Here is a 13,018-nt window from a genome sequence, read left to right as displayed (position 1 = left end):
TTTACAATAGTATTGTACTTATGGAGTTTTTCATGATCTTCTTTCAATAATTCAAACTTAGATGTTTTCTTTGCCAAACTTTCTCTCAGATCTACATTTTTTATCTTCAAATTAGATTCAATTTTGCTAGGATCACTTCTCAAAGTCAACTTCATATTTATAATATTCAATTCATGCTTCAAGATTTTGAACTCTATCTTTAACTTTGAATAGTCAACATCAGTAGTTCTAGATTTAGTAGATTTAGGATTTGATTTCAAATGTTCAATCTTTTCCTTCAACTGACCAATGTATACTTTGGAGTCTTCATATATTTCCTTCAACTTATCTCTTTCTTTAGTAAGGAGATAAATTTATTCAAAAAATTCATTGAGGCTTTTCATCAATTGTTCCATGTCCATAGAGATCATACTTAAGTTGTTAAGCATCTTTAAAGTAACTCTGCTCTAATACCAATTGATAGAAATAAGGCTTATTGAGAGGCGGGGTGAATCAGTAATCTACAAACTTTAGTTTCTAGCTAGATATTATTACTTACTTTACACCACACATAACAAATCAATAAAGTAATGTTGAACAATAATAGTAACAATGCACAAAGATAACTCATGACACCATATTTTGTTAACTAGGGAAACCCTAGCCAAGGGAAAACCCTAATGGGAAATGATACCCACAAGATAATATACTGATATATATGTTCCTTGTTAGAGGATGGACCCTATTAGGAGTCAATGAGAAAATTTAGTATAACAGTCCTTGTTAGGAGACTTTGAATCCCTATTAGAAGATTCTAACCCTATTAGGAGTTGTAGTATAATGTATGCAAGATGAGCCCACTGCCTAAACATGCAATTTTAACTACATGAAGAGCTCACTGCTCAAACAAGTAATCTACTATTATTTTCCTTCCTTCAACTTGATCTCAGATCACTAGATAGCTCATACAAAAATTTGCATGTATCACTTCCAAAAAAGTTTGCTCACAAGTTCACTCTCATGATACATCAAGATTACACACTTCTTATTGCAAGAAGTCCTTTGCATAAATGTCATGCCTTTACATAAAATACTGCTAAGTTGGCTAAGACCACAATTAATTTTTCCAAGTTAGGGTAAACATCTAGGATGTCGGCCCTAATTGGATAAGTAATTGTTTTGCAACCAAAACAATTCATTCCTTTAATTTTGTTGTCTTGCTTCATCAAAACATGATTAACTTTGTTCTATATAGTCTGTATAAAATACCAAGGTTTCACGCATCGTCATCAACATATATACTATCTCCATATAACTTTTCTTGTCATAATATGACATATGCAACATGTTGTAAACAAAACAATACACTATTGTAAACCAAATTCTATACTTAGACAACTGTCTGATTAGCAAACATTAAGTATCTTTGCTTCTGAGGTTTCCTCTCATCATGTACATCATGTGTTGCCATTAATGACAATAATTACATATAATAATTTTCCAATTGCCAAAAATATCTACATAACTCCAATGTATATAGACTTTGTAGTTGAGACAGCTACACATCTTTGAAATTATTATCAAACAAGGAGAGGTTACTTAAGAGGAACGACTTACTATAGAAAGAAATTCAAAAATTTACAAAGGGGGAGATTATAGAAAGAGGGAGAAACTACTCCTAAGAGAGATTCAAAGAGAGAAATTTAGAAGAGAAGAATCAAACTATTAATAACAAAATCTTTTGGATTGTATGGTAACTAAGATACAATTAGTATTAAGATGTTTGAGATGTTTCCATCAATGCCAAAGAGGGAGATAGTTGGAAATTTACAATTGGAACAATTGTTTTTTTGTCATTGACATCAAATATATATAAAATATATATTGTTAACTAGTCTAAAGGTCATATATATTTGATTGATGAGGAGGATTTGAGAAGTTTCTCATAATAATAACACCTAGAGGAAAGTTTGAGTTATGAAAAGGAAGTTACAATGGATATTTGATTACATAGAATTTGATAAAGTAAAGTGATTTTTATATCAAAAAAGCTAAGAAAAGTTGAGCAGAAGTATAAACTACATTTAGTGTTGAGTAATTCTAGTGTCAACCAAGCTATATTTAGTGCCAAGAAAATTTAGTGTTGACTAATCATTAGCATCAACTGAGAAAGACAGTTGATGCCAAACCATAAATCTTTATAGTGACTGAGTATTTTAGTGATGACTAAGTCCCATAATTTAGAGATTAATGAGTGATAGTGTAAGAATGAATTCAAGGAGATCATGAGATCAAGTTGACTCAGTTGATATCTTGGGATATGTAAATCATGTTGAAGATAAGATTGAGGATTTTGATCATTAGATTCAAGGCAAGGATTAGGTGTTGATCTTAGATTGGTTTTGAAAAGTGAGAGTCAACAAACTTAAGATAGTTACTAAGTTCATGTTTAACTTGTAATGCATGCTAAGTGCAACATGTAAATATTAGACCATGCTGAGTTGCAATGAGTGTCGAGTCACTCATGTGCTGAGTCACTCAAGTGCCAAGTAGATAGACCATATTGAGTGATTCAAGTGCCAAGTAAATAGTAGATTTTGAGTAGTTTAGGTGCCAAGTTAGAATAGTGTATGTCAAGCATCAAAGACTACATATGTTGACTGACACATATTGGACATATTTGTTTATTATGGCACAGACAACTATGTAAACCATTTTTCAGCCAACCTAAGGATAGATTTCAATCTTATAGAGATAAAGACGAATTTATATGTAGATTCCCTATGCAATTACATGTAGCCAATAAAAAATGGGAAGGTTTAAGCAAAAAAATGGATGAATCTCAGTCATAGATTCATACCTAACCCTAAGCCACCTAAGTCTTCTTAAGGAGGATGAAACCCTAAAGTTTTAATGATGTTGAGAGAATTTCAAAGGGGTTAATGATCTAATTGGAGGAGCGAACAAGATAGTTTGTAGAGAATTCAAGGTAACTTAGTAATAAGAGTGAATTGTCGAATCAGTTAAGTGAAGAACAGAGGATAGAGGATACAACATTGATACATCAGATCATGAAGGATCAACTAGAGATTGAATAGAGGTGATATTTTATCAAGCAAGAAAGTGTCGACAGCAAGATCTATGCTGAGACATTTTGACAGGTGATTTTAGTTAAATCTCTTAACAAATTAGTCTTAACAAGTTGCATGAAATCCTTTAATAGGGTACTTACCTAATTGTAAGTTGAAGTCCTCTAACAAGGCACACTTCTAATAGGGTGTTAAAGTCCTCTAACAAGGTGGTACTTAACAGTCTTTGTAAGCCTTTAATAGGGAAGGTCTTTCATAGGGAAAATCATGATTCATGGTCAAACTATTGTAACCTTAATTAGATACACTTTATTGCTATAGTATTGAATATTTGTAGGTATCATCCCCACCCCAATTTTACCTTCTCATTTGGAGGTTTTCTAGGCAATCATATATGTTGTTAAGTGTGTGTGTTTGATTACATGTTTACATGATTTATGCATATGCTTTATATATTATTTTAGTATATTAATGCATTTGATGTATGAATGGTGAAATTTTTATTGGTCCAAGTTTAATCTCTTGATTCACCTCCCCCTCACCCCTCTCATAAGTTTACTCCTTTCCCGCTTGTAATTCCAATAATTGGTATTAGAGCTTCTTTTTTTTTAAAGAGAAGCTTTCCAGCTTAGAGAAAAGATCTTGAAATGGAAGTCTACAAATTGGGAAAGACTATTGAGAACTAGGAGATTGAAATACATCTTATACTACATCAACTGAATGAAGCTAGAGATTCTTTAAAGAGTTTCTTGAAGAGAAGGAAAGAAATTGCTATTGTAGAGAATGACACACTATATAAAGAGATAGACACCACCAAGCTATTTAAAGTTGGTAACTCTAGTAAATTTGATGTAGTAGTTATAGATCTAATGGAGAAGAATAGAATCCAAGTTGAAGAAATCAGAAATCTCAAGTTGGAGCAAGAATCACAAGCTATACTACTATGTGAGATGACTAAACAAAAGAAGAAAGCCATGGAAGACAAAGCCATGATTGAAGAAGACAAAAGAATTCTAGCAAACAGATTGGAGGAGAAGTCAAACAAAGCTAACCAACATCTCGAACATGAAATTGGATACTCTAAATCAAATGATAACTATGAACTAAATCTCAAGCATATTGAGATAACCATGTTGAAGTTGCAGAATGAAAAAATACAGAATGACCTGAAAAGAGAAAAGGAACTTGCTAAAAGTTTCAACAAGCCAAATGAAACCATCAAGTACTTTGATCAATTACTAAGATCCCCTAGATCTAACAAAGGTACATTAGGATTGGGCTACACATGCACTAAAGAAGGAGAATCATCCAAAGTTGTTAAAGAAAATGACTACAAAGGTAAGAATTCCAAACCTACTTGTCATAGTTGTGGAAAGAATGGACACATTGCTAATGTATGCAGGAGAAACAATACAAATTAGAATGTCAATCCTAGGAACATGGTTCACTATCATAAATGAAATAAACAAGGTCATTAAACACATGAATGCACAACCACGACCATGCATAAACAAAAATCTAAAGGATATTGCTACAACTATCAGAAGTATGTACATAAACCCTTTGAATGCAGATCCAAGTCCATGTGGTCATTAAAGAAGCAAAAAAAGGTAAGAAGCTATGGAAACCCTTATAATTGGGATTACAATACAAGATATATCTGCCACTATTGTCAAGAGTATGAATGTTTTCCTAAGAATTGTATCAAGACACACTTTAGTGGTAAGTAAAAAAGTTGTTTGAGTCAAACCACATGCTTTAGTTGTTTGAAGAGTGGTCATATTAGTAAGCATTGTTCAACTAGGTCAAAGGCACCAAGTTGTGAATTTGATAAAGGCAAAGGCAAGGAAAATCTTGAACACATCAGAGATGCAATGAATAAGACATGGAAAAAGAAAGATGCTTACATCACATCAAATGCAAAAGGGATCACTTCACCCAGTGGGTCAAGTAATCACACCTCATCAAATTGAACAATCAAGAGGTATGTGGGACTGATATTAAAAGTATTATATCATACATTAGTTCCAAAAGAAGTTAGTATTGAAAGGACTACATTAGCATGAATAAAGATGCAAGATGTTGAAAATTCAAGATTAAATCCTTAAGTTTTCATGTTGTTACCAAGCATGGAATGTTTTCAATGGATGCCAAATGGAATGCTAGTTGATGTTGAGCTAGCAACCTAGCTAGCTCATGTTGAGTCTATAGTAGCTACTAAGTGATGGTAATATCAATGCATGTTGAATGATTCTAAAATTAAGTTAATGTTGAATTTATATTTGTACAAGCACTAAGCATTAAATGCAATGGTGTTGAAGGGTATATGGTCATTTTTTTCTCATTTTTCATCATTTCAAATTTTAGCAAGAGAAAATAAAGTAGAGGGTGCCTCAGAAGCTTGTTTGAAGCATTTGCAAAGATTTCAATGACAATCTCACACTAGCATACAAATTTTACAAGGTATTTATCACAAGCCAAGCTACACAGTTTTTAATTTGCGTAAACCCTAGTTTGACAAATGACATCTAGCTCAAAGAAAGCAGAAGGGAAAGGGGTTTTCAATATTCAACTAGTTAGTAATGAGGTCAAACAACACATATTCAAGGCCATCCCTGACATAGCATAAAAATAAGATCCTTTTGGCATACTTTCAATGATCTCACTAAATATTATTATGGTTTAGGATGTTAGAAAATGTTACAATTTTAAGATTGGTAGCATTAGAGACCTATAAATCAAAGAAGACTATGATAGATTACGTGATAATGGTGTTCTAAAAGAAGAATATAAAATTGTTGAGAGAAAGGGTTTGACCAATGCCCTAGATTTTCCTACCATTTTCAAGACTGAATGGATCAAAATTATGTTAAGACAAATGCATGATGGATCCCTATGGCTAGTAGGACGATTGATTAAGATATCAAAAAGGATAATTCATAGGATGACTAGCTACCCAACCCTAGATCAGCCAAAGACTCTAAGGAGTGACTCCAAAGAAGTGATAGAGAGGAACACAAGGGCAAAGTGGAGCAAAAGAGGGATGACAATTGATACTATCACTGATACACTACTAGACTTTGCCATTAGAGTAATTTCACACAAATTCTATCAATCTAGTAGATTGAATAGTGTACCCTATATTGCAATAGATGTTGGCTATAAAATTGTGAAGAAAGATCATACTTATGATCTAGCTAAGTTATAATTGATGGAAAACGTAGGAGCTATAAGGAAAGCCAAAAGTGCACAGTGAAAATTTGGTACAATACTTTTCTGTATATTCTTTTATGTGAAAAATACATTTCCCCAATTTGGTATAGTTAGATGGAAGACCAATAGGTCAATAGCAGTGTAGATCAATGAGTACATTGTACAAATGGGAGGAAATTTTGAAACATTGATGACTAGCTACTTTGAGGACTTTAAGAAGTAAATGAAACAAAGAATGAGGATACCTATTTCATTAGTTGAGCAACACTGCAATGATATATGCTTCCTTGTTAATGCTAATTACACCTTTATATAGGCTGCTACACCAAGGGTTAGATGGTTAAGACCACTTGGATAGAGATCAATGCTGATGAAGCGTCAATAGCAATCACAACACTTCTAGCAGAGAAAGTTGACAACACTATAAAAATCCTTAGAAACTATGATGTGATGAAATAAAATATTGAAATGGAGTTGAAAAATACCTCTTCACTTAAGAAGAAAGATAAGTTGGTAAAGATGCTAAAGGCTAAATTTGGTGAAGGTGTCGGTGAGGAAGAAGAGGAAGAAGAGGAAGAAGATGAAGATGATGAAGAAGAAGAGAAAGAAGAAACACAAGGACCACTTTAATTAACCCAAGGCATGGGAGAGGAAAAGGAAGAAGAAGAAATAGAAGGTGTTGAGGAAGAAGAAGCCAAGGAAGAACTTAGATGAGCCGAGTTATAGAAGAGAAAGGCTAAGGCATAGTCTGTGGCCAAGGCAAAGGAAAATGTCAAATCTAGCCCAGCCAAGCCCACTTCTCCTACAACTAGAGCCAACACATGTGTAGACACATAGAAGGCCAACGAAAAGACTAAGGCTATAGAATAAGGAGGCAAAGTGTAGATGAAGCAGAGAAGAAAGCATGTTCCATAGCCTAACTTAGATGAAGAGAAGATTGAATCGGATAATTTAAGTCAATTCAAAGTGGTAAGTCATAAACCACTTTTTGATATTGAGAATTTGTGTGAAAATGTCAAAGATATTGTAGATTTGTCTGGATTTAAGCATATTGATTTTGAGAAACTTGAGAAAGAAGAAAAAAAGTTAGTGGAAGATGCCCTATATGTAATTATGTCTAAATTTAAGATTACACCATTAGAATTTTCTAAATCAATACCCATGAAATTATATGATTTAGTTAAGAAAAAATGGCATTATTGTTTAAATTTGGAAAAACAAATAAGGGAAACTATATTGGCCCAAGTAATGCTAGAACTAAAAAAAGGGTAGATTGAAAAGGCTACTAAGAAATATGGAGTTAATTTTACACCTAAATATAGAGCCTTCAGCATACTTCAAAACAATATTAAAGATGTGGTCAAGAAATCCACCCAAATATGGAAACTAATCTATGTGTTGGCCACTATAAAACAAGGGGAAGTTGACCCTTTTGGGGTTTAAAAAGATGATAAAGATGAAGATGAAAAAGAAGATGATGAAAAATAGGAAGATGAAAATAAAGATAATACATGTAAACACTCAAAAATGGTTCACATCTACAATTTGATAGAAATGAAGCTCCATTTGACATACAGTGCACCTTTTTAAAGAAAAAGTCTTCACCTCACTCTAACTATTCCTCATATCATCTCTTCAATCTTCTTTGACTCATATCTTCATTCATCACCATGATCATGTGTTCCAATACACCAAATCATCTTCATCTTGCATTCTTACATTCTTGCATCATTCTACACTATCTGTCAACCTTGTAGGGCTTTCCACCTAGTCCAGCCTCAGTCTAACCTTTTTGACCAAGTTGACCAAATGTGACCATGTTTTATTTATTTCACTCATTTTATGACCTCTTTCCACCATTTTGTATGTGCATGGAAAGTTTTAGGCCATTCTGAGTCCAGTTAGGCTAATTTTGGCCCTCAGAGCCTTCTAGGGTGTAGTCTGCACTTTTAGAGCACACTTAGGCTTCCCAAGTGCACCATGGGTGCAGTTGGTACTATTGTAGCACACTTGGGATTACCAAGTACACATTGGGTGCACTTGGGTACATTTTGGGCACACTCGAGGTAGTACGATGCCCAAAATAGCTCCTAGAGCCCCTAAATTACACTCCAGAGCCCATAACTTTTGTATTTCAACTCCAATTTTCAAAATATCAATTGCATTGGATTTTTATCTTTGTTGTGAAAATATTGAGATATCATTTTCATTATTTGGTCACTATCTTGAGTGGTAACCCTTTAAAATACCCTCAGGCCCCCAAAATTAAATTCATTTTTCATACTAATTCATCCCATTTTCTCATTCCACTAACTCTAATCTTTTGGCCAACTTGATTGTATCTCAAAATTGTCTGACATCATTCATATCCTCTTTCACATCAATTTCACATCATCTTGGAACCATTTCAACATCATCAAAAATCATATCAAATCAACTTAGAATCATATCAAATCAACCTAGAATCACCCCAAATCAACCCAAAATCACCCAAAATCAGTCCTAATCAACCTAGAACATGTCAAACATCCCAAATCTATAAGGATTTGTCCAATCCTAGGCAATTTTGTAATTTTCATTGCCCTGGAAACCTATCAATCTATCAAATCTTATCAATCTGGCCTTAGTACTATCATGGCTCTCAGTGCTAGGTCAAACTATCATTCACATCATCCAATCTTTGATATGTCAAGTCTGTTAGTGTCAGATCATAGAATTATCAACCATTTAATAACATTGACAATTTCTGTCAATGTTATTATGATCAACCCTATCAACCAATCTCGATCCTATAGAATTTTAAATTGTCAATTAAATGTTACATATCTTTAATTCATGTCATTTTTTGACCAAAAAATAGGCTAATTTCTAACATACTATGAGAAAACCACAAAATCAATAAACATATATTGACACCCTCTAGTCTACAATGAAAGCCAACTAAACAAAGGAAAACAACACAATGTTAAAACTCCCTCTTTCATTTGTAGCTCTCATGTCCTTCTTTCTTCTCCATATGATGTAGCTCCAAATTGGCTATAGTGCACACAATGTTGAAGAAATGAATAAGATGGTGATGATGCAATGAGAATACTAGATGTGATTTTAGCACGAGAGATGGAATGAAAGACTAAAAACTAGGGACTTGAAAAGACTTAAGAATTAGGGACGAGAAATGAGAGAAAGAATGCTCATTTTATAATCAATATGGAAGATGAGAGCATTGAAATTTTCACCTTGGATATGTGACATGGAAAGAGATTCCTTTGAGAATCCATGATACATATGACACAAGATGCCAAGTGTAGGATTGAATGACTCTTGGAAGTCAAACTTGGCTAAAGATGGAAGCAGATATATGACATGTCATATGACACCTCAAGCCCACTTAAAGCCAAGAATCTATGACAATGAAAGCCAAATATGGATGTGCATAAGAGAATAAAAATATTGTATTGTGACATATCTCAGCCAATTTTTAATAGAGAATCCATGAGGTGTCACACCCATGTGTCATGATGATGTCAATATCATGTGGAATATCTGAATTAAAAATCCATTATTTCCCACAAATAGAAATTAGTGAAATGGGATTAATGGAGGAAAATATGACTTAGGAAATTGAGAATTCCCATGGTTCATGAATAATGGATCAATTAATTAATAAAATTAATTAATTGAGGAAGTCAGTTAAGACGAATAATTAGTGAAATGACATAGGAATAAATTATGGGTTGTTTAATCCTATAGAGAAAATTAGTAGATGATTGGCCAGTTTGATTAAATAAGTGTGACAGTATCCTTTGATGAAATCTGATGGTAATGGAGATTGACTATGATGATAATGGATAGACCAAAGCCATGGTAAAACTAATCAATTGATCAAAATGGATAACATGCCAAGGACACATGACATGAATTAAAGATACATAACATTTAACTAACATTGTAAAATGCTTCAAGATCAAGATTGGTTGATAGTGTTGATCATAATAACATTGATGGAAACTACCAATATTATTAGATGGTTTAAAATGCTATGATTTAACACTAAGAGACTTGATAATGTTAAATATTTTTTGATGTGAAAGAAAGTTTGACCTAGCATTGAGAGTCATGACAGTACTAAGGTCAGATTAATAAGATTTGATAGATTGATAGGTTTCCAAGGCACTCAAAGCCACAACAATGCCTAGGATCAGACAAATGATGATTGATTTGGGATGTTTGATGCATTTTATGTTGATTAAGACTAATTTGGATGATTTTGGATTGTGTTGGGTCAATTATGGATTGATTTGATATGATTCTAAGTTGATTTGATATGATTCCGAGTTGATTTGAAATAATTTTGAGTTGATTTGAAATGGTTTTTGATGATGTTGAAATGGTTCCAAAATGATATGAAATTGATGTGAAAGAGGATATTAACTATGATAGACACTTTTGAGATACAATAAGGTTGGCCAAAAGATCAAAGTTAGTGGAATGAAAAAGGGGATGATTTTGGATAAAAAGTGATGTCGATTCAGGGGCCTGAGAGAATTTTCAAGGGTTACCACTTAAGATAGTTACCAAATAACAAAAATTATAGCTCATTTTGTTCACAATTAATATATGAATCAAACACAATTGATGGTTTTTAAATTGGTGTTGAAACACAAAAGTTATGGCCTCTAGAGTGCAATATAGGGGTTTTGGGAGCAGTTTTGGGCATCTTACTACCCCAAGTGCACACAAAATGCACCTATTGCTCACTTGGTAAGCCCAAGTACACTATTATTGTAACTAGTGTGCCCATGGTGCACTTGGGAAGCCCAAGTATGCTTTGAAAATGCATAATGTGCCCTAGAAGGCTCTAGGGACCAAAATCAACCTAACTAGACTCAAAATGACCTAAAACTTTGTGTGCATGTCCAAAATGATAGAAAAAAGTCATAACATGGGTAAAATCAGTCAAACATGGTCACATTTGGTTAAAAAAATTTCAAACATAGGTTGGACTAAGGCTGGACTAGGTGGAAAGCCCTAGAATGTTGACAAATAGTGTAGGATGATGCAAGAATGTAGGAATGCAAGATGAAGATGATTTGGTGTATCAAAACACATGATCATGGTGGTGAATAAATATATGAATGAAATAAGACTAAAGAGATAAGATGAGGACTAGTTAGAATGAGGTGAAGACTTCTTCTTTCAAAAAGGTGTGATATATGTCAAATGGAGCTTCATTTTGTTGAAACCATAAACACGAACCATTTTTTAGCGTCTACATTTTACCACTCTTTGATACAATGTGATTTAGAGTGTTGTGTCAAAGAACACTGATGAGAAGGCCATAACAACATGCCCCAATAGGAATGGTAGATATGGATGCCCCCCCAAGAAATTGACTGAGATATGCATATGGTAGGTCAATTTATCGACAATGAGATGACAAAGTCATAGCAACTAATGGATCACAAATCAGAGCTAAAATATGAAAGTTATGAGGTCCAGAGTGTAGAATGGGGGTCGATGGGACCAATGAGGCAACCAAAAATAGAAGAGGAATCATCCTTGAGGTTGGATAGAGGCCATGAGGCTAGGGATAGTATAGGTTGACATAGATATGCTCATGGATATGTAACCAAGGTAGCGGATGAAGAAGACACAAAAGATAAAGGAGACGAGATGAGAAATAGTTAGTATGATGGGAAGACTTTTTTTTTTGTAAGGTGCACTATATGTCAAATGGAGCTTTATTTTGATATAGTTAATGGAATGCAATGCATCATGGCATAAAGGGCCAGAGCACTAATGCAAACCTTTTGTGTAAACAAGCATGATGCAAACAAAAAATGACCTTGTCCTTCCTAAGGCATATATACACGCCCCAGGCTTTCATAGGTACATTTTAATAGACAAAAAATAAAATATAACCATGAACCATCTTGACCACTCTCATAGATTATTTCATATCATCGAGTAGCATAGGACCATGATCGAATAAAAACAAAGCAAAAAATAATCACCCACTAAACAGGGTGAGCCAATAGCTATTCTTGTCTATTATTACTTTCCTTTTAGAGTTTGAGGTCTTCAAATAGATAGGTTGATCATGTGATGGTTTTGATTGTTGATTCAGTTGATAGGGTCATAGTGACATAGTAGATTGATTGTCAATTCACATTGCTCAGATAGTGTGATTGTCATCAAAGTGAAGTGCTTTGAGTTTTAGTCTATGAAAGTGAAAGTGTTTATGCAAAAGGGATCATTATGTACAAGGTTTATTACAAATTTTTGATGGGTTTTGTGATCTTTAAGGTTTTTGAGGACATTTGATATTTTTGTGTGACTAGTTTCTTCAGGACATTTTATGATTTTTAGTGATTTTTTTTACAACATTATATGATTTTTAGGATTTTTTCGGGACATTTTATGATTTTTAGTGCTTTTTTCAGGACAATTTATGGTTTTTAGAATTTTTTTTAGGATCATATTTGAATTTTTAGGATTTTTTCAGGATAGTATTTGAATTTTGAGGATTTTTTCAGGATTGTATTTGAATTTTTAGGATTTTTTAGGATCATATTTGAATTTTTAGGATTTTTTAATGATTGTTCAAGCATATACAAGTGTTAGCTCCAATCCGTTATGTGATAGGTCTAATGGATAAAAAGTTCTTAGCGATATGCCCCCAGTTCAAGTTCAAACTCATGCACCATGTAGGTAATATATCCTTGAAAAAGATGCAA

This window comes from Cupressus sempervirens, chromosome 7, assembly GCF_028749045.1.
Source record: "Cupressus sempervirens isolate cs-2001-9-10 chromosome 7, ASM2874904v1, whole genome shotgun sequence".
Taxonomy (NCBI): Eukaryota; Viridiplantae; Streptophyta; class Pinopsida; order Cupressales; family Cupressaceae; genus Cupressus; species Cupressus sempervirens.
This window is presented reverse-complemented; position numbering follows the sequence as displayed.